Below are 19,082 nucleotides of genomic sequence, written 5' to 3' on the forward strand. Positions count from 1 at the left end.
AGGCAACAAGATTAGAGAATGATTGCTTAAACTCTTTGACTTTGCTGAGTTTTCTATGGAACCAGCAGACAAGCAGGATGAGGCTTATTCATGGGACCAAGGAGACATGGCGGGCACGTAGGACCAGCTTCTCAGTGCTTTCCTCACAGATGTGCACCTGGAGTTGGCAGTCCCAGCAAATCCTGTGCAGCAAGAGACCACCCAGGCAGAGGAGCCGTCCTCCTTCTCATATCACATTAGGCTGGAGGTCAGGGCAACAATCCTATTACTGTGAAAAGACATTTTTGCTGCTTGACATTAATATAATTTAGTTACTTATACATTCTATTCATGTTTTTGGCATAGGGCCCAGGCTCTGGCCTGCCACCATGTCCATCCTAGAAATAATCTCTTCAGCTATGGGACATCCATGCTCTACTTGGCTTAGGCTGAGTCCCAAGAGAGGTTATCCTGATGGAGTTAAAACAATTAGGCTCATCTCAGTATTATTCACAATAGCCAAGATGTGGAAGAGACCCAAGTGTCCATCAATTAATGAATGGTTAGATATGTGGTATATATATACAGTGGACTACTACTCAGCCCTAAAAAAGACAAAAACGTGTCATTTGTGACAACATGGATGGATCTTAATAGTATTATGCTAAGCAAAATAAGTCAGACAGAGAAAGACAAATACCATGTGATTTTACTCATATGTGGAAGATAAACAAACACATGGGTAAGGAGAACAGATTAGTGGTTACCAGAGAAGGGGGTGGGAGGAGGGTGAAAGGGGTAAAGGGGCACATATGGATGGTGACAGATGAAAACTGGACTGTTGGTGGTGAACACAATGCAGTCTATACAGAAACTGAAATTTCGGGTGATGCACGCCTGAAATTTACACAGTGTTGTAAGCCAATATGACCTCAATAAAATAATTTTTTTAAAAAAGGAAAAAACCCAATTAGAGCTGGGAGGAATGAAGAATGACTGCTTAATGTGTACGGGGTTTCCTCTGGGGTGATGAAAATGTCTTGGAACTAAATAGAGGTGATTGTTGCACAACGTTGTGAATGTACTAAATGCCACTGAATTGTACACTTTCATATGGTTGATTCATGTTTTGTGAATTTCACCTCAATACAAATGAATGAATGAATGAATAAATAAATAAATGAATAACAATTAGAGCCATGCTTGGAATTGGGAGAGGAGTCAACCCCCCCAAACCACACGGCTGTTAAAGACTGGAGGGGGAAAGGATTGGGTGTTGGGTGGGTAACCCAGTGTCCACTATGAAACTCCTATCAGAGAACACCCAGTGGCAGAGGGGAAGAGGACAGGTTCTGAGGTCACAACAGTCTTGGGATCTAATATTGGCTTAGCCTTTATCACCTCTTTGCTGTGTGACTTTGAGAAAATTACTCAACCACTTTGAGCCTTGCCTCTTCAATGGGTATAATAATACCTACGGTGTTTGAGTGTCCTGGCGATTAGATGGGGCAGTCCATAAAAACCACCAGTGCACATAATACATATTAAGTAGTCAATATGAGCTTACTTATTATAGCCAGGAAATAAAGTCTGCAGGATGTGTTGCCTGACAATGAGAAGAAAGTCAGGGACGACTCTCAAAATTCCAGCTTAACGGTTGTGGATGATGCAATGACTGAGGCCAGGAAGAGGAGTTCTTGGGGGAAGCTGATGAGTTCAATTTTGGACATGTTAAGCTTGAGCTGGCCAAAGGAAATTCACATGGAACTTTCTAAGCAGGCAGTGGGATATATTAATCTGAAAGAGTAGTTAAGGCTGGAGATGCAGAGTTGAGACTCATCATTTAGAGGCTACAGTGAAAGTTGTTAAGAGTAGATGAAAATATGCAGTCAGTTTATGTAGAGAGCAGAGCAGGGGGCCATGGATGACACTGATGAACACCGAGATTTAGAGTGGACATACAACAGCATAAAAAAGACATACAAAGAGAGTCAGATAGAAGGGAAAGTAGGTGAGAGTAATATCATGGGGATGAAGTGAGTCTAGAACGTTAAGAAGGAACAAGTGGCCAATAATGTTAAATATGGCAGAGAGGTCCAATAAGATATGGACTAAAAAGTGTTCACTGGATTTCACAGTATGGTGGTGACTGGTGATTTGTCGCCAATCCCAGATCAGCTTTGGTAGAGTGATTGGGGCAGAATTCAGTCTGCTTGTCGGGTGGAGGGGAGATGAGGAGGTAGTGACAGAAATTGTACATCCCCCTTCTAAGTGAGCTGAGAAGGGCAGGTGGGGGATAGGCCGTAGTTTTGCATAGTGAAAGATCAAGGAAAGGCTTTTAGAGTGGGATACTTGAAGAGATTCATAGGCCTAAAGAAAAAACCAGTGCAGAAGGAGAGGATGAAGACAGAGGAAACTGAATGGGAGATTGATGGAGAAGGTTCTGGAGCAGAAAGTGGTTAGAATTAGAATCAGAGATCGAGGGATTGGCCTTGAGAAGAGACACCTCAGCCTTGGGGACTGATGGAAACGGCTCTTCACCCTTAGTTAGTTCATTGGTTGGAAGGGAGCAGACAGGAAGAAATACCCGATGGCCCTATTGTTCTAGAACCAGAGTCAGTAAACTTCTTCAACAGAGGGCAGATAGTAAACATTTTAGGCTTTGCAGGCCACACCATCTCTCTCACAATGACTCAACCTAACCATTGAAGCAGAAAAGCTGCCAGGCAATATGTAAACAAACGGGTGTGGCTGCGTTTCAATAAAACTTTATTAAAATGTGGTGGGCTGGAAGTTTGGAGTCGTTTGCTAACCCCTGTTTCTGGAGATGTAGAAGTGAGCCATCTGTTAAAAGGGGCAGGGTGTGGGAATTGAGAAGAGTATTACACATCTCAGACAGTCACAAGGAAGGTTTTCATCAGTCCTGAGCGCCAAGCTGTGGCTGGAGCTCAGGATTTTGTGATTGCACCAATTTGCCCCACTGCGGGTAGTGGAATTACCATCAGAAGGGGTAAAATGCAAAGGCAGATTGAAGATCTTGGTTTGGAGTTTCGCCCATTGCGTGTGATGGTAGGACAGTGGTACAAGGAAGTTGAGTGTATTGATGAGAGCATGTTCAGTGCCAGCCATGTAATCTACACTGGGTAGAGAAATCAGGCCAAGAGCCGGCTGCTAGACTGGGAGAAAACAAAAAGATGTCCATAAGCATGAAGGGAAGGTATGTTGGAGATGAGGCAAGGATAGGAGACTGTGGTTGGATGTATATTGAGATTTAAGGGGCTGGGTGGAGCAGTGCTGGGTTAGACAGATCCAGAGTGGCACTGTGGAAGGGCGCTGCTGACAGAGTAGAAGCAAAGGTCATTGATGGGCGTTCTTTGGAGATGCTCAGCTCCACCAGTGCACTCTGTGATTGTACAGATTGATACCTGCAGTCCATTTTAGTAAGGCCATTCCTACTTTCATGAGCCTTCCGTCTTTTATTGATGTAACATAGTTGCCTACTGAGCATCCTCTTGTTAGCTTTGGCTTTGCCAAAGCAACATATGACAAATTACATGTCCATTGCACATACCTCTTGGATAACTGGTCCAGGCCCAGAAACTGGAAGGCTAGGTTCCCAGGCTGCTGGCTTAGGGATTGTTGGATCATGACGGACTAACCAAGACCATTTTCTTTAATGAAACCCAGGCACTATTATCATTTTGCTTTTGCATTACTGTTTGCAGGTGTATTTGCTTTGTGTACTGCAACTTTGCTGATCTTGCGGTGTTGCACACACTAATGAATCCCAGTGAAAGTTGAAAAAGTCCGTTCTAATCTTTCACCACATAAAATGGCTCATTTGAGAGACTGTGAGGGCTTTTGAATGTCTTTCTACGATGAATTGTTATCCTAGTGCTAGTTACATTTTAATATAGGGTAGACTGATTTCATTACCTAAGAATGGAGCTCCGTCCTAGTAACTGATAGTTTTCTAGCGACTGAATCATCTCATTCCGTCACCGTCTATTTACATAGCGATGGTATAGCTCCAACAGGGGATCTGTGTTCAGCTGGGACCTTCCAGCAAATTAGGAAACACATCCAAGGGAAACTTTGGATTCATTCTGCCATTTTCACTGAGATCTAGAATGAAAGGCATCAATTCTCTGCTGGACTTAAAACTTTGACACTTTATTTGGCAACAAATGCAACCTTTCAGGACAACAGGGAACACATTGGGAAAATGTCTTTACTCTTTTGATGTTCTGGGACCCAGTTTCAACGAGAGTGTGGGGTTCCCCTCCACAAGCAATTCTTCGGACATCAGCCGAATGCCCTGCCATTCAACTCAGTTCTGACACTATCTATCTAGAGATAGCGTCAATCCCACAGGTTAAGGACTCAGTCCTACAAGACTGTCATCATCCTCCCCCTCCACCCTGCAACACACTTGAGACGCGAGTCACAAGCCCAGGTCATCACCTCTACTTTTGACTGACTAGCTATAGATCAGAGGTTGCTATGACCTCCCTCTTGGGTTCCATTAATTTGCTAGAGTGCCTCACAGAACTCAGAGAAATGTTTTACTTGCTAGATTCCTGGTTTATTATAAAAGAGTACAACTGAGGATCAGCCAGATGGAGGAGATGCACAGGACAAGGTATGGGGAAAGGGCGCAGAGCTTCCATGCCCTCTCCAAGAGCGCCACGCTCCCCAAATTTCCACATGTCCACCAACCCAGAAGCTCTCTGAACCTTGTCCTTTTGAGTTTTCATGGAGGTTTCATTACACAGGCACGATTGATTAACCCATTGGCCATTGGTGATTGATTCAACCTCCAGCCCCTCTCTCTCCCGGGAGGTCGGGGAGGGGGGACTGAAAGTTCCAACCCTCTAACGACTTGGTTGGTCCCACTGGCAACCAGCCCCCATCCTTTCCAAAAGTCAGCTCATTAACATAACAAAAGTCACCTTTTTGGCTCTTATCCCTTAGGAAATTCCAAGGGTTTTAGGAGCTCTATGCCAGAAAGGGGGAGGAAGACGAAATATCTATTTCTTGTTATAAATCACAATATGACATATGCCCTGTGTTAACCATCAGTTTGAAGGACAAGATACTGTTAGAATAATATGCAAACCACTCTGAAGACATTACATTTAGTTGCATTATTCATTTTTTATTTAGCTGGGTTACTTCCTTGTTACAATTATTATCTGCAGTTCTTCCACTTTGATTTGGTGGATGGTGAATTTCCTGTCTTTGTGGTGGTGTCCTCATCAGAAGAAAGCGAAGTGTTATATATATAAAAAAACATTCTTGGATCAAGCTCCTTTGAGGCCTTGCCTCCTTAAAGGCTCAAAAATCTTGAATTAACGTGTTGGCCTGTTGAAAATCTCCTCTCCTGACATATGGCAAGAGCGACATCTGCTGGCCAATATTAGACATCTTGATTTTGGAAAGTGCCAGAAAAGATGTTTCCCTTCTTAAAAGTTAAGTCGTCTTTCACATTCCACTTTGGTGGCCTGGGGTTCGCCGGTTCGGATCCCGGGTGCAGACATGGCACCGCTTGTCAACCTATGCTGTGGCAGGCATCCCACATATAAAATAGAGGAAGATGGGCATGGATGTTAGCTCAGGGCCAGTCTTCCTCAGCAAAAAAAGAGAAGGACTGGCAACAGATATTAGTTTAAGGGTAGTCTTCCTCAAAAAAGAAAAAATTGTCGTCTTTGTTGTTGTTGCTGTTTTTATTTATTTTAAAAATAGGTTCTCACATTTACACAGAGTCCTTAATAGATAGTAAGGCTTGGGCAGGGGGCTTAGGTTAGAATCAGGCTTCTACAAAGGATAAAAGCAGAATTGGCTACAGAATTTCGAGGGCTTGCTATAAGATGAAAATATGGAGCCCTTTGTTCGCAAATTAAGAATTTCAAGAGGATGACCGCAGAGCATTAAGCCAAGTGCGGGGCCCTTCTGAGCGCAGGGCCCTTCTGAGCGCGGGGCCCTTCTGAGCGCAGGGCCCTGTGCAACTGCACAGGTCACTGGCCCTTGAAGTGGGTCCTAGGTGAAGGTGGCTGTGAGTATGAGCCCTACTCTCAGCTGTAGAAGGTAGAGCATCCTGGTGACAACCCAATGACCTTGGAGCCTACAAATGACTCCCTGGCTGTGTCTCAACCCCTCTGCAGAGGGACTGAGAGGAAAGCGGCTTAAATTAAATGGGGAGGAGGCTAAGTTACCCGTTAGGGACTGCCATACAGACCACACATCTTCATTCTCCTGCCTGGCAAAGGTTTGGAGACAGGGAGGAGTTGGGCGGCGGTGCAGGAGAGGGAGGGAGGGAGGGAAGGCTACCTGCTTCCTCTAGATTTAGCTCCCAAGAGGAAGGGGCTGGACAGACAACACATTTCTGCTCTCTCTTCAATTCCTAAGACTCCTTGGACCTTCAGATCTTCCCTGATCATCATATGATGAAAGAGAAAGCAGGGGTCTGAGGAGAAGCCATCCATCCTATGAAAATGTCCTCAGTGTCTTAATGTAGCTTAAATACTCATAGCAGCTAACATTTCTGGCATAGCTATTCTGCAGTTAGAGCTAGAAGCGCATAGCCAATGCAGATTGCAGGCTTGCTATGCACCAGGCCCTAGTTTAAGTGCTTAGTTCTAAGCGCTCAGTGTGCATACCAACTCATTGAATTCTGCTAACAATCCTATGAGGTAGGGCCCATTGTTATACCCATTCTACAGACAGGGAAACCGAAGGCCAGAGATCTTGGGTAACTCACCCAAGGTCATAAAGCTAGTGAAAGACAGAGTCAAAATGAAGACCCAGGCTTTTGGACTTCAAGAGTTAACACTTGGAACCCCATAAGTAAACTGTATATCACCTGCTATGTCAACGAACGTGTGTGTGTTGAGGGGGTCAGAAGAGGAGGAGTTTGAAAACTAAGAAATAATACATTTCAAGATTTCTTTCCATAATGATAAAAAACCTTGTAGTTTATTTTCCCCAATACTCTAGATAAGAGGTCAGCCAACTTTTTCTGTAAAGGGCTACATAGTAAATATTTTAAGCTTTGAGGGCTGGATAGTCTCTGCCTTAACTCCTCAGCTCTGCTGTTGTAGCGTGAAAGCAGCCACAGACAACATGTAAATGAGTGGGTGTGGCTGTGTGCCAGTAAGACTTGAGAGACAGAAACGATCTCGGGCCTGTAGTTCTCAAACTTTCATGTGCATCAGCATCACCTGGAGGGCTTGTTAAAATGCGGATGGCTGGGCCTCATTCCCAGAGTTTCTGATGATGCTACAGGTCTGGAATGGGGCCTGAGAATTTGCATTTCTGACAGCTCCTAGGTGATGCTGATTCTACTGGCCTGTACATCACGCTGTGGATCAAAATGGTTCAAGTGGTTGTGTTCTCCTAATGGGAGGAGTTTTCATGCCTTTTTTGTGGCTCAGATCACAAATCAGGCTTCCACAATTCAACAACTCAAAGTCAAGGCTGTTTATGTTGCTCCATCGCTGGGCATTTGTACATTTATAAGAATGCTTGATTATTAAAATGTCAAGGGCCATTAATCAGGCAGCAGGACTTCAGGAAACTTTAGGGCTGTATTATGTTCTCTTATTTCTTAGGCAGGAACAAAGTTGGGAAAGAAGGTGGGGGGTCTTAATCAAAGCATAAGCATGAATGAAGGAGCCCAAGTGGTCTGGAAATTGCAGAAATCTGCTGCCATTCAAGGCCTCAGCCTACTGGGAAACAGCAGAAAATGTGCACTCGAAGAGACGACTGCTCTCCTCATCCTGCTTGTCATGCTTCTTCTCTTTGTGGAGGTGGTTGGTTTGGACCAGAGTTTCTCAACATTGGCATTAGTGACATTTGGGGCTGAATGACTATTTGTTGCAGGCACTGTCCTGTAGGATGTTTAACAGCATCTCTGGCCTCAATCCACTAGATGCCAGTAGCACTGCCTGCCATATGACAACTCAAAATGTATCCGGACATTACCAGATGTTTTTGAGGGGCAAAATCTCCACCCCCCTACCCCTGGTTGAGAACCATTGGTTTAGGTAATCAGCAGGTATTTTTGAGACTCAATATCAATGAGTCTCACTCTGTCTTGAGTGTGTGGCACACAGCAGACCACAGTCAGGGCCCTCTGCCAAGGCAACTGCAGCTTGAGTGTGGGCTTCTGGGTGGGCCTGAGGACTGGGCACTGCCCAGCCCACCCCAGCTCCCAATTCTTTTCTTTTCTGGAATACTCACTAAAAGGATGATATTTGTATAGATCTAAAAGCAAACAGAAAAGATAGCATAGAAAAAATGCCCCCTGAACAATCACACTGCAGCAAGAGGGCACCCTCAAGTACACCTTTATTTATATGAAAAAGATGTAACGTTTTTGAACTTCCTATTGATTTAGGTTCATTTGTTGGTGAGCCATGTTTATTCCCACTATTTCACCCATTATTATGACCCTAGAAGGGGGCAGGGAAAATATCAGCTCAGGAAGGTGGAGGATGTGACAAAGTGGAAGTCCTAGTGAGAGGAAGAGGGGAACTAGACCGTCCTTCTCTCCCACGAAGTTGATTCTGGAACAGAGATGAGAGACTGAGGGATGGCCGAGAGGCAGGTTGCATGGGTCATTGGGGTGAACCTTGGGAGGGGTAGGGCGGCTCATGGAAGCATGCTGATGGATATGGGGGACCCAAGGACACTGGGAAGGACTAATGGAATCCCTTGTGGGTAGGCTGAGGGAAATCTGAGTATCAGGAGACGATCCGTGTGTAGCCATGTCTCATAGGCTTGGGAGGCTGGTATGCCAGGACCCTGGAAGCACCCAGATGGGTGAGCCTAAGGCCATGTTCCATGTCCTTGGCCTGCAGGTGGCCTGCATGGGATCCAGATGTGCCTGAGTTCTTCAGTCAGGGTCAAGGAGGAGCTGAGAGCTTGGTGGACCAGCTGTGATCTGAAGCTGCTACAGAAGAGCCATGACTCCAGCCGTGAACTTTCTCTGTTCCAGACTAGACCCTTGGGGAGACCAGCCACTCCAGAGCGAGACCAACAAGAATCCAGAGGATACCCAGTGGATCTGAGGTCTCATTTCCCTCACTGCCACAAGTCATGCAAACAGGCCACCATGTACCCAGGCATTGTTTTAGAAAGAGGCAGAAGAAATTCGAAAGACTGAGCACTTACCAGAAAGACAGTGAGTCATATAAGAGCCTAAAACTGAAGAGACTGAGACACTGTCAATTGGCAAGTTCAAAGGATGTTTCATTCTCTCCCTGTCCCAACCCTGTCAGGGTTGATATCAAAATATGTAACAACTGCTAGAGCCAGGGTACCAACCAATCAGAATAGATGAAAGCCACAGCGATGGGTTAGGGTCCTGGAGGTCCCCTGGGGGCCAAGTGTTAACTCTTTAGTTCAGGGGTCAGCTATGGCCAGCGAGCCAAATCCAGCCTGCTGCCTGTTTTTGTAAATAAAGTTTTATTGGCTCACAGCCACATCCATTCATTTATATAGTGTCTATGGTTGCTTTCATGCTACAATGGCAGAGCTGAGTATTGTAGTTGCGACAGAGATTGTAAGGTCTGCAATGTCTAGATGCAAGTGTCTGATGATAGGACCCAGTCACCAAGTGGTAAACTTCTTTGCTAGAAACGGAGTTCCTAGAGAAGGTGTTAAGGTGGGCGTGTGTATCAGAAGTTTCTATAGCCTTTCACCCTGGATGTTAAATCTTTAAGCTTCTAAGTTCTAAACAAAGCTGAGCTATTTTTTTTTTTTTGACAGCCTAGTGAGAAAAACAAAACTCCAGAACAATACAGTAATTACCTAATCGGGCATATTTTCAGAACACATTACAAGGAAATACAGTCTCGAAGCCCTTTAGGCAGCCTGTGCCTCTGAAGATGTCAGGATCCTTTGTGGCCTCTGTGTGGAATAGTCAAGAAAGGACAATTCTATAATTGTCAATGTATGTTTAATGAAACTTAGCTGTAGGCACTATTTCTTTCACCTGCCGGAAGTCGAGCTCAGATTAAACAGAGTTCTACAGCTGTGTGAACCTCAGCGGCTGTCCCATTCAAACCTGCATGAGATGAGATGAGATGAGAAAACCGAGGCTTATGCGAGGTGACCTCACGCCACTCAGACAGCAGCAAAGACCAGAACACAGGTCTCCTGACTCAGCATTCTATTCATATTAGGAATCCATTCCAAAGCAGATTTGAAAGCAGATTTGCTCCCTTTTTATTTTAAAATCCCTCTTATAATGTTGTTAAGCAGATTTTGTTTTGATTTCTTCTAGTTTGATGTGAGGCGGAATAGAAGTCTTGGTCATATCAAATCACTTAGAGAAAACAAATGAAATAAAAGCAGCCTTTAACGATAGCATTCACTTTATTTTCTCTCTTTCTTCCCATTTATTTACTCTAAACTGAGAGCCATCCACTAAGGGCTTTGGTTTGGGGCCAAGTACTTTCTCCTTTTACGTGTAGGCGACCTGCCAGATATCATCTCCTGCCCATTTGTAAGCCACAGTTATTGAAGATGCCTTTTGGAGTCTTGGAGAAGCATTATGGAAGAAAACAATGATCTCAACCCTGCTGGGAGCCATTGGACACCCCTGAGTCACATCAGTTGCCATTGGCTTGGCTGTCCAAAGAAAAGCTGGGACGAAGTCAGTGTCTTTCCACAGAACACATCAGGCCCCAAATGCCAGTAGCACCAGAGTGAGAAACCCTGGGCTAGGTCACAGCAAAGGCCCTCTCCTGCTTCGGCTCTGTCATCCCCAAGTGCTACCCCAACAAGCCACCTTCCTTCTCTTCCCGGCCCCGAGTTGCTTATTCACTGCTTCACATCTCTAGTAAAATTGCTGGTGCTCTCCTCAACGGGAAACAAGGCAATGCTGGATTGGTTTATTCTGCGGTGGTGGGAAGAGTCAGAAGAACTGGATGCCAGCTCTGAATTTATGACCTCTGTGACCTTGGGCAAGTGACCTGATTGCCCTGAGCCATTTTCCTCATTTGGCAAATGGTAACAGTTGTACCTGCCTTCATTGCTCTACTGTTTCTGGAAGCAGTTAGAGAATGCAGTGCCGGTGCAAGCGTGGTCACAGTGCGCGGTTCAGTGCAGCACAGATTCCCAGCAACCGGAGCTTCCTCTTCATTTGTAGCGATTGTATTAGGATATGATCATTGCTAACAATAATAATAGCTATTGTTTATTGAGCATCTAAAATATACCAGAGACTGTATGAGACACTTTACTTCTATTACTTTATTTGAATTTTACCATCCTATAAAAATTATCATCCTTCTTTTATAGCTGAGGATACTGAAGCTCAGAGAGAGTAATAACTTGCCAGAGGTTTCTGAGTCAGAAGGAGATGAAGCAGGATTTAAACTCAGCCCTTCTTACTCTCAAGCCTGGGCTTTTTCCGCTACCTCCTGCTTTGGCCAGCCACAGCGTCCACGGAAGGCTGGGCGCTGACGTGGCAGCGGTACATGGAGTCAGAGGCGAAGCTTTCTGTTCATAAGGAGGAGCTGATGCCAATATCAAAAAGCAGTCTGGCAGCCGGGGATAGCCGAGGATGCCCCAGGACGGGGAAAGCGTGCCGCCCAGGGCTGTGAGGACCTCAGTCGTGGCCGAGCTGGCTCCATCTGTAAAGAGCAAGCCAAAGAAAGAACTTACATCAAGACTGAATTTGCCTCCTTCCCTCGCTGTCCCTGCCTTTGTTTCTTTTCTTTTCTTTTTTTTTTTGAGGAAGATTAGCACTGAGCTAACATCTGCTGCCAATCCTCCTCTTTTTGCTGAGGAAGACTGGCCCTGAGCTAACATCCGTGCCCATCGTCCTCTACTTTATATGTGGGACACCTGCCACAGCATGGCTTGCCAAGCGGTGCCATGTCCACACCCGGGATCCAAACCAGCAAACCCCGGGCCACTGAAGTGGAACGCGCGAACTTACCCGCCACTGGGCCGGCCCCTGCCTTTGTTTCTTTACGTAAACTGCTCCCTCTCTGTTTTTCAGCTTCTTAAGGATTGTAGAAAAGAGTGAATAAGGATTGGGTGTTTATGTATATTTAAAAAAACTTTTGAAAATCAGAAGATTCACTATTATTTCCTGAGAACACATAAACCCTTGAAGGAGAAAGTGTGGTGACATTTTGTGATCTGTGATAGGACAATAAAAGTGATCACTTCACAGGGGCCGGCTAGTGGCTCAGCGGTTAAGTGCGCACGTTCTACTTCGGCAGCCCAGGATTCGCCGGTTTGGATCCTGGGTGCGGACATGGCACCTCTTGGCAGCCCTTGCTGTCTGTGGTAGGTGTCCCACATATAGAGTAGAGGAAGATGGGCAAGGATGTTAGCTCAGGGACAGTCTTCCTGAGCAAAAAGAGGATTGGCAGCAGATGTTAGCTCAGGGCTAATCTTCCTCAAAAAAAAAAAGTCATAATTTCAAGGCCAAGGATGTGACTTCCTTAAAAATCACCAGTTTTTACTTAGAAAGAAGACATAAATAGGAACAGTATCTCATTTGGCCACAAACTAGACTCATTCTTCAGCAGTGAAACACTCTAAGTGTTGTAAAAATTAACATGTCCTGACCCTTCGCTGGGTTAGTTCATTGTTTCATTCATTCAAACTAAATTGGAAAGACCCAGTTCTTCCCTATACATGTTTCTTTCCTGTGAGTCGCCTTTACTTTTACCCAGAACACTACTACCACACTCAACACACCTCTCTTCTGACACTTCTGGTCACCAAATGCGTGGGGGTTTTCCCACACCAAGCAATTCTGCAACAACAGCTGGGTGCCCTAAAATTCAGCTCAATTCTGACATGATCCACCTGGAGATAGCATCAGACTGCACGGGTTACGGGCTCAGTCCCACAAGACTGCTCCTACCTCCACTTCAGATGCCAATTGTAAGTTGTAGATACCAAAGTTATCTACAACTTCTGTCTGTTTGGCTACAAATCAGAGGCTCCCACGACCCCCTCATCAGGTTTGATTAATTTGCTAGAGCGGCTCACAGAATTCAGGGAAACACTTACTTATGTTTGCCAGTTTATTAAAGGATGTGATGAAGGATACAGAAGAACAACCAGATGGAAGAGATGCGTGGGGCAATGTCTGTGAGAAGGACCACGGAGCTTCCATGCCTTCTCTGGGCATGCCACTCTCCCTGAACCTCCACCTGTTCACCAACCTGGAAGCTCTCTGAAGCCCCTACCATTGGGATTTTGTGGAGGCTCCCTCATGTAGGCGTGAGCAATTGTTCACTCCATTTCCACCCTCTCCCCTCTCTGGAGGATGGGTGGTGGGGCTGAAAATTCCAAGCTTCTAACCATGGCTTGGTCTTTCTGGTGACCAGCCCCGACTCAGGAACCCACCCAGAGTCACTTAGTTAGAACCAAAGACACTCCTATCATCCAGGAAATTACAAGGGTTTCGGGAGACCTGGGTCAGCAACAGAGGTCAAAGGCCAATATTAGAACGGAGAATACTCCTAGTGCTCACACCACTTAGGAGATTACAAGAGTTTTAGGAGCCCTGTGCCGGGAACCAGGGGCAGACACCCATATATATATTTTCTATTATCTCACACAAACACATGTTTATTGGCTGCTGACCCTGCAGCCAGCACTGGTAGGATATAGAGACGCACAAAGTGTGCAGGACTGCCGTCCTCCAGGAGCTTAAAGTGTAGCAGGGAAGAGAAACAAGTAAAGTATCCGTGATGACAATGTGTGCAAAGCGCACTGATGGCGGAGGTTGAGAGTGCTCCAAGAACTCGCGGGAGGGGCACGGGAGGAAGCCAGACCTGGGTGAGCGAGCGCTTCTCAGGGGACCTGAAGCCTAAAAGTTGGACCTGAGGGATGAGCAGAACTTGGCCAGCAGGGAGTTATCACTGAAGGCTTCAGTTTTCTCTGAGGAGTAAGAGGAGAGCCATCATGGCGGCAGGTTTGAGAAGAGTGGAGAAAGTTCTACTTATTTGCTAGTTTAATTTTTTTAAAATGGTATTTTGTTGAGTATTTAATACAGTCACCTGGCTCAGTAATTTACACACACACACACACACACACACGCTGACAAGTCTCACTTCTACCCCAGCCCTGTTCATCTCTTCTCTCCTGCCACATAGAAGTAATCATGTTCATAACTTTGCTATCCAAAGCTTTTTAAATGCAAATACAAGCAAATTTAAATAAATATTCTCTTCTGTCCCCATTTCCTACTTAAATGTAACTGTGACAGAGACAATGTTATGTGGTCACCACATTCCCCTTTTCTTCCCTCTCTGAGGAACACAGGAAGACTGCATTTCCCAGTCTCCTTTGCTGTTAGGTTGAGGCCATGTGACCAGGTTCTGGCCAACAGGAGGTGGGCAGAAGTGACTACACCACCTCTGGGCCTGCCCGTACAACTTCCTGAGCCTTGTTTATGCTCTCACTCTCTCTTTGGTTATGGCTTCAAAGGCCACATGTTTAAGATGGTAGCATCTATATCTCTGAGTCACCTAACCCACATTGAGTTGTGCCATGAGCAAGAAATATGTATTATGTTAAGCTGCTGAGATGCCATAGTTTGTTACTGCACATAATGTGCCCATTGGGACAAAGGAAATGACAAATACTACTCTGAACCTTCACTTTATTTTACTTAAAACAATATATAGTGAAGATCTTTCCATTTCATTCATAGGTACACAGTATTCTATTTTGCAGATGTATCACAGTTTATTTAATTGGTCTCTTTACAATGACATGGCTTATTTCCAATCTCTTGTCATTAAGCACATATGAAATTATGTAAATATGCCGATTAGGGAATGTCTGAAGTGGTTGAGGTGGAAAATGGGAGAAAGATTTGACAAGGGAAACACGCTAGGGTTGCAGCAACATTGAAGACCCAATTGATTCTGGATCCCACAAAAGTGTTGTGGAGCAAATTTGAGAAATTCTATGCTTTTCCTCTAATGCTACTCAGCAGTTCAGGTGTAGCCGGGAAAAAGGCAGACAGCTGGACCCGTTGAGGATGGGGTTTTGACAGGCTGAACTGAGCGCTGGTCAACAGGCAGGGAGAACGAAGATCTTGGCAGGAGAGTAATTGAAATATTGATCCAAGTTATCAGAGCCGGATAAGGAAGGGAGTGAATAAAGGAATGGGGTGATTGGTAAGGGGAACATTTAGGGGTCAATGGGTTGGAGTTTTGATGAGGCAGAAGAACCAATGTGTTAAGAGTAAGTGAGAGAATTGGAAAGAAGGAGTTTATAGTCAGAATGCCAGATATTTGAGTTTGTGATTTCGGAGGTGACAACAGGTGTTCTTCTAGACAAGGATGAACTCTAGTGACCATATGGCCAATATGGAATAGAAGAGAAGGTCATTGTTGGTGAAGAGAACAAGAAAATTAGAGACAGGATTTTCTATTTAACATTCACTTGAATGTTAGATACTTCTGGGAATGTGACAAGACTTAGCATGAAGAGTAAGATTATGAGTCAGAAACCAAAATATTTAACAGCCTTCTGGGGTTTCTTGGATGAATAGGCTTCAGGAAGCCATAAAATACCTGAGGTTATGTACAAAATAGCACTTGTATATGTATTTGCACATTTTATTAGGAAAGGGTCCGTGACTTTTATTAGTTTCTCAAAGGATTCATGACCCTCTTCCCTCAGCCTTCAAATTTAATAGTCACAACTCTCAGACAATGCTAAAAGAATTTTCTGCAATCATGACAAATGTTCTATGTCTGCTGTCAATATGACACTATGTCAATATGCCAATAAGGTAGCCACTAGCCACATGTGGCTATTGAACATTGGCATGTGGCTAGTGTGACTGAGGAATTGTGCTTTAAATTTAATCAATTTAAACTTAAATTCAAATAGCCTCAGCTATTGAACAGTGCAAATCTACATAAATTGTGTACAGAAAAGTGCATAATTTGTGTGTTTCAGCAACAAAGGTCAATTTTATCCATAGTGTCTTTACAAATGACATTTCTGCTTTGATACTCTTCTGTTTTGATGCACTTTCTTCAATTACATACGATTTAGCTTCTGTGTTTTATGGCCTCCCACGTTGCTGGTTAATTTTCCCTACTAATGTGCCATTTGTTTGCCCATTTGATGATACCCACTTATATATGATACATTTTTTTTCTGTCTCTTGCTTTCCCTACCAGTTCCTTAGAGGGAAATAGTGCTTCGAATTATTTTGTAAACCTCCTGAAACCTAGATTGGTCATAGGTCCTCAGGAATTAGGAGTTAGCAAATCTGTCGTGGCCCAATTCTCTGAATTTCCTGGATATTCTCTCCACATAGCTGTGTGTCTACTCTGAGCATCTTTTTCCACTGACATTATCAGAAGCCATCAAGGGACTGGATAAAAAGAGCCCTGCAGGAGACATAAAACCACAGTCCTTGCTCTTCAAAAGTCTCCAGCGCAGCATCTTCCCAAGTCCCGTCAAATGGCTCAGCCTGACCTTCAGGCTCCTTCACAATGTTGATGCAAATAATCCATAAAGAAAATATAAATCAAAATTGGGGTGAGTTTATTATGAGCCAACCCTGAGGACCAAATAGCCTGGGAGAGTCCTTTCACAAAGGAAGGGGCACTCCAAAGAAGTGGGAGTGTACAGAGTGGTTATACACTGTTAAAAAGCGTGTATCACACGTGATTGGAATGTCCCTTTTACGATAGTCACAAAATTGCTTTGCTGCCACAGCAATTTGGTGAACACAGTGGGTTGGTGGTCTCAAGGTGGGTGGTCACAAGGTGAGCACAGCAGGTCAGCAATCGATCCTTAGTTTAGGGAGAGACGCTTATTCTTAAGGAAATGCCGATATGGAGGAAGTTACATCCTTATCTTTAAGGGCATTGTTCTTGTCTTTGGGACATAGTAAATATTTAAAGTAGATGTACAATGCATACTCAACGGCCACATCAAGCCCTTTTGGAAAAACAAGTTCAGGCTGACTTAGTTTTACACCAAATGGCTTCCTCATTTACTCCAATATATCCTATTGCTTGTCATTTACTTATCAACAAGGAGGCAGTTTTTGTTTTCTCTCTTGTAACTTAGCATCAGGCCATATTGGAGTACACTTCATTCCTCAAATACGGTCCACATTTTCTTACTTCTCGCTGTTTCTCATGATGAACCTCCTTGCCTCCCTTCTACCTTTCTGGATCTTATCAATCTAGTGTTGAAAAAATGGTTAAAGAAAATTTAGGTGATACAAACTTGAACACTTCATGAAGTGGACCGTGTCCATTCGGAGAACTGCAAAATGAGGCAGAAGGCAGGAAGCTTTTATAGGATAAAGAATAAAGAACAAGGAAGAGACAAACAGAAAATATCTGATTGGCTGGGGCCACATAGTCAACCTTGTTTGGGGTGAGAAGGCCCAGAGTTAGCTTGGTGTGTGGGCATTGGCTGACTGGATATACTGCGTGTCTGTCAAGAGGAACATTTACAGGGATACAAAAGTTATCTAAGTCTCCATTTGCTGACATGGCTCCCTGGGCAGGAGTGCTTCCATCTTGGCCCTAGAAATATATTTCAACACTGGTAAGACTTCATCTCAAACACCATCTCCTCCAAGAACTGTTTTCTGATTTCTTTCCAAATATGAGCCCTCTTCCCTTTGGCTCTAGTGTGTTACACCTCTTTCATGAGGCTTGGATATTTTTGAATCTTAGCTAGGTTAACAGCTCCCTGACGGTAGGTATTCTATCTTATCCATTTTTTTGTATTATGCCTCATTTGGAAAAGAATTCAGGGTGGCTTTCAAAGAAATATAGTAGTATAGTTGATAGAAACATTAACCATGAAAAATAAATAATAAGCTAACTCTTTGTCTCTAGGACCTAAATTCATGTGAAAAGAGCCACTCTCTGGATCTATCAATGCCCCGTCAGTTACAATGTCCACGTTGAGATGAAAAGTCTGATGTAACTGAATGCATTCAGTTTGATTATTAAAATGGAGGCCATCCAGTCCCCTAAAATAGATGGAAAGCAAGACACTTTCAGACCCTTGTATAGAGATAGACCCTGACTTGTCAGTGGCTGGAAGAAGAGCCCCCTTGGAAATCAGCCATCCAAAGGAGAAGACAGGAGCGAAGCCTGTTCTCTTGACAGATGTACACTTCTGCTTGCCATCCTCAGCTACACACTTACGCACGTGTTTGCTTGGCAGTCCCATCAGCAAGTGCGGATAGGAAGCATATGTGTGTTTTGCACCTGATGGCAATGTTTATTTTGAATGAAGATATCCTGCTGCCTTTTTTCTTGACAATGTAAAGTGTGTATGTTTTTGTTTTGCTTTGCTTACAGTCAGGCATTGAGCAAATAGATATGTCTGCTTTTTTCTTTAATAGAGATCTTTTACTGTTGGTTTTAAATATGTTAGTTTTTTCTCATGACATTTGGTGGCATCAAGGATTTCAGAAGATAGAAATGATTTGTTGTATTGGAAAGGTAGTTATGTGGCATTTTATTCGGTTGGCATCAGATGCCACTACTTCGCTGCTCAGATGAGGCTTTTAAAATACCTGCTGCCAGTGTTCCCGCCTGCCCAGTGCTTCTTCCTTCCCCACGTCCCCACCCATCTCAGCTTTAGAAAGATTGGTGATCTCCCCTGACTTACATGACATGGACTCTGCTTTTCCTGGACACTAAGAAAATCGACTTCAGGGAGGAGAGGCAAGGACTTGGAGCTGACAGCGGGGGAGTTTGTACAGGTCTGAAGTTTTCAGCCTGGGCAGGACTGTCAGAGTAATGAGCCTTAGGACATTCACTGTCATGTTTCATGAACAAAAAGAAGAAAGTGCATATCTTTGTAAGTAGAGCACACTTGGCTGAAATAAAGCAAAATTATTGGTTACTAATTGTAAAGACAAATTCACCCTTTTCTAGTGTGTGAAGAGGCAAATTTAGCATTTACTATTTGAGAACCTATAGAAAGAAAAAGTCACTCAACACGTAGGACACAGCAACATAAAGCCTTTGTTAACAACAGTTGGAGACAGTTCTCCATGGGTCTCCCTGGTTTCTGTACATCTTGTTCTGGACTTTTGTTTCAAGGATGTTTGTATAGCA

General features: G+C 44.1%; 1 pseudogene; it reads right to left on the minus strand.

The window, feature by feature from the left end:
- LOC124245532 (aldo-keto reductase family 1 member B10-like) overlaps positions 1 to 13,227 on the minus strand; it is a 59,685-nt pseudogene extending 46,458 nt beyond the window's left edge.
- Between the last annotated feature and the right edge of the window lie 5,855 nt (positions 13,228 to 19,082).

This window comes from Equus quagga, chromosome 10, assembly GCF_021613505.1.
Source record: "Equus quagga isolate Etosha38 chromosome 10, UCLA_HA_Equagga_1.0, whole genome shotgun sequence".
Taxonomy (NCBI): Eukaryota; Metazoa; Chordata; class Mammalia; order Perissodactyla; family Equidae; genus Equus; species Equus quagga.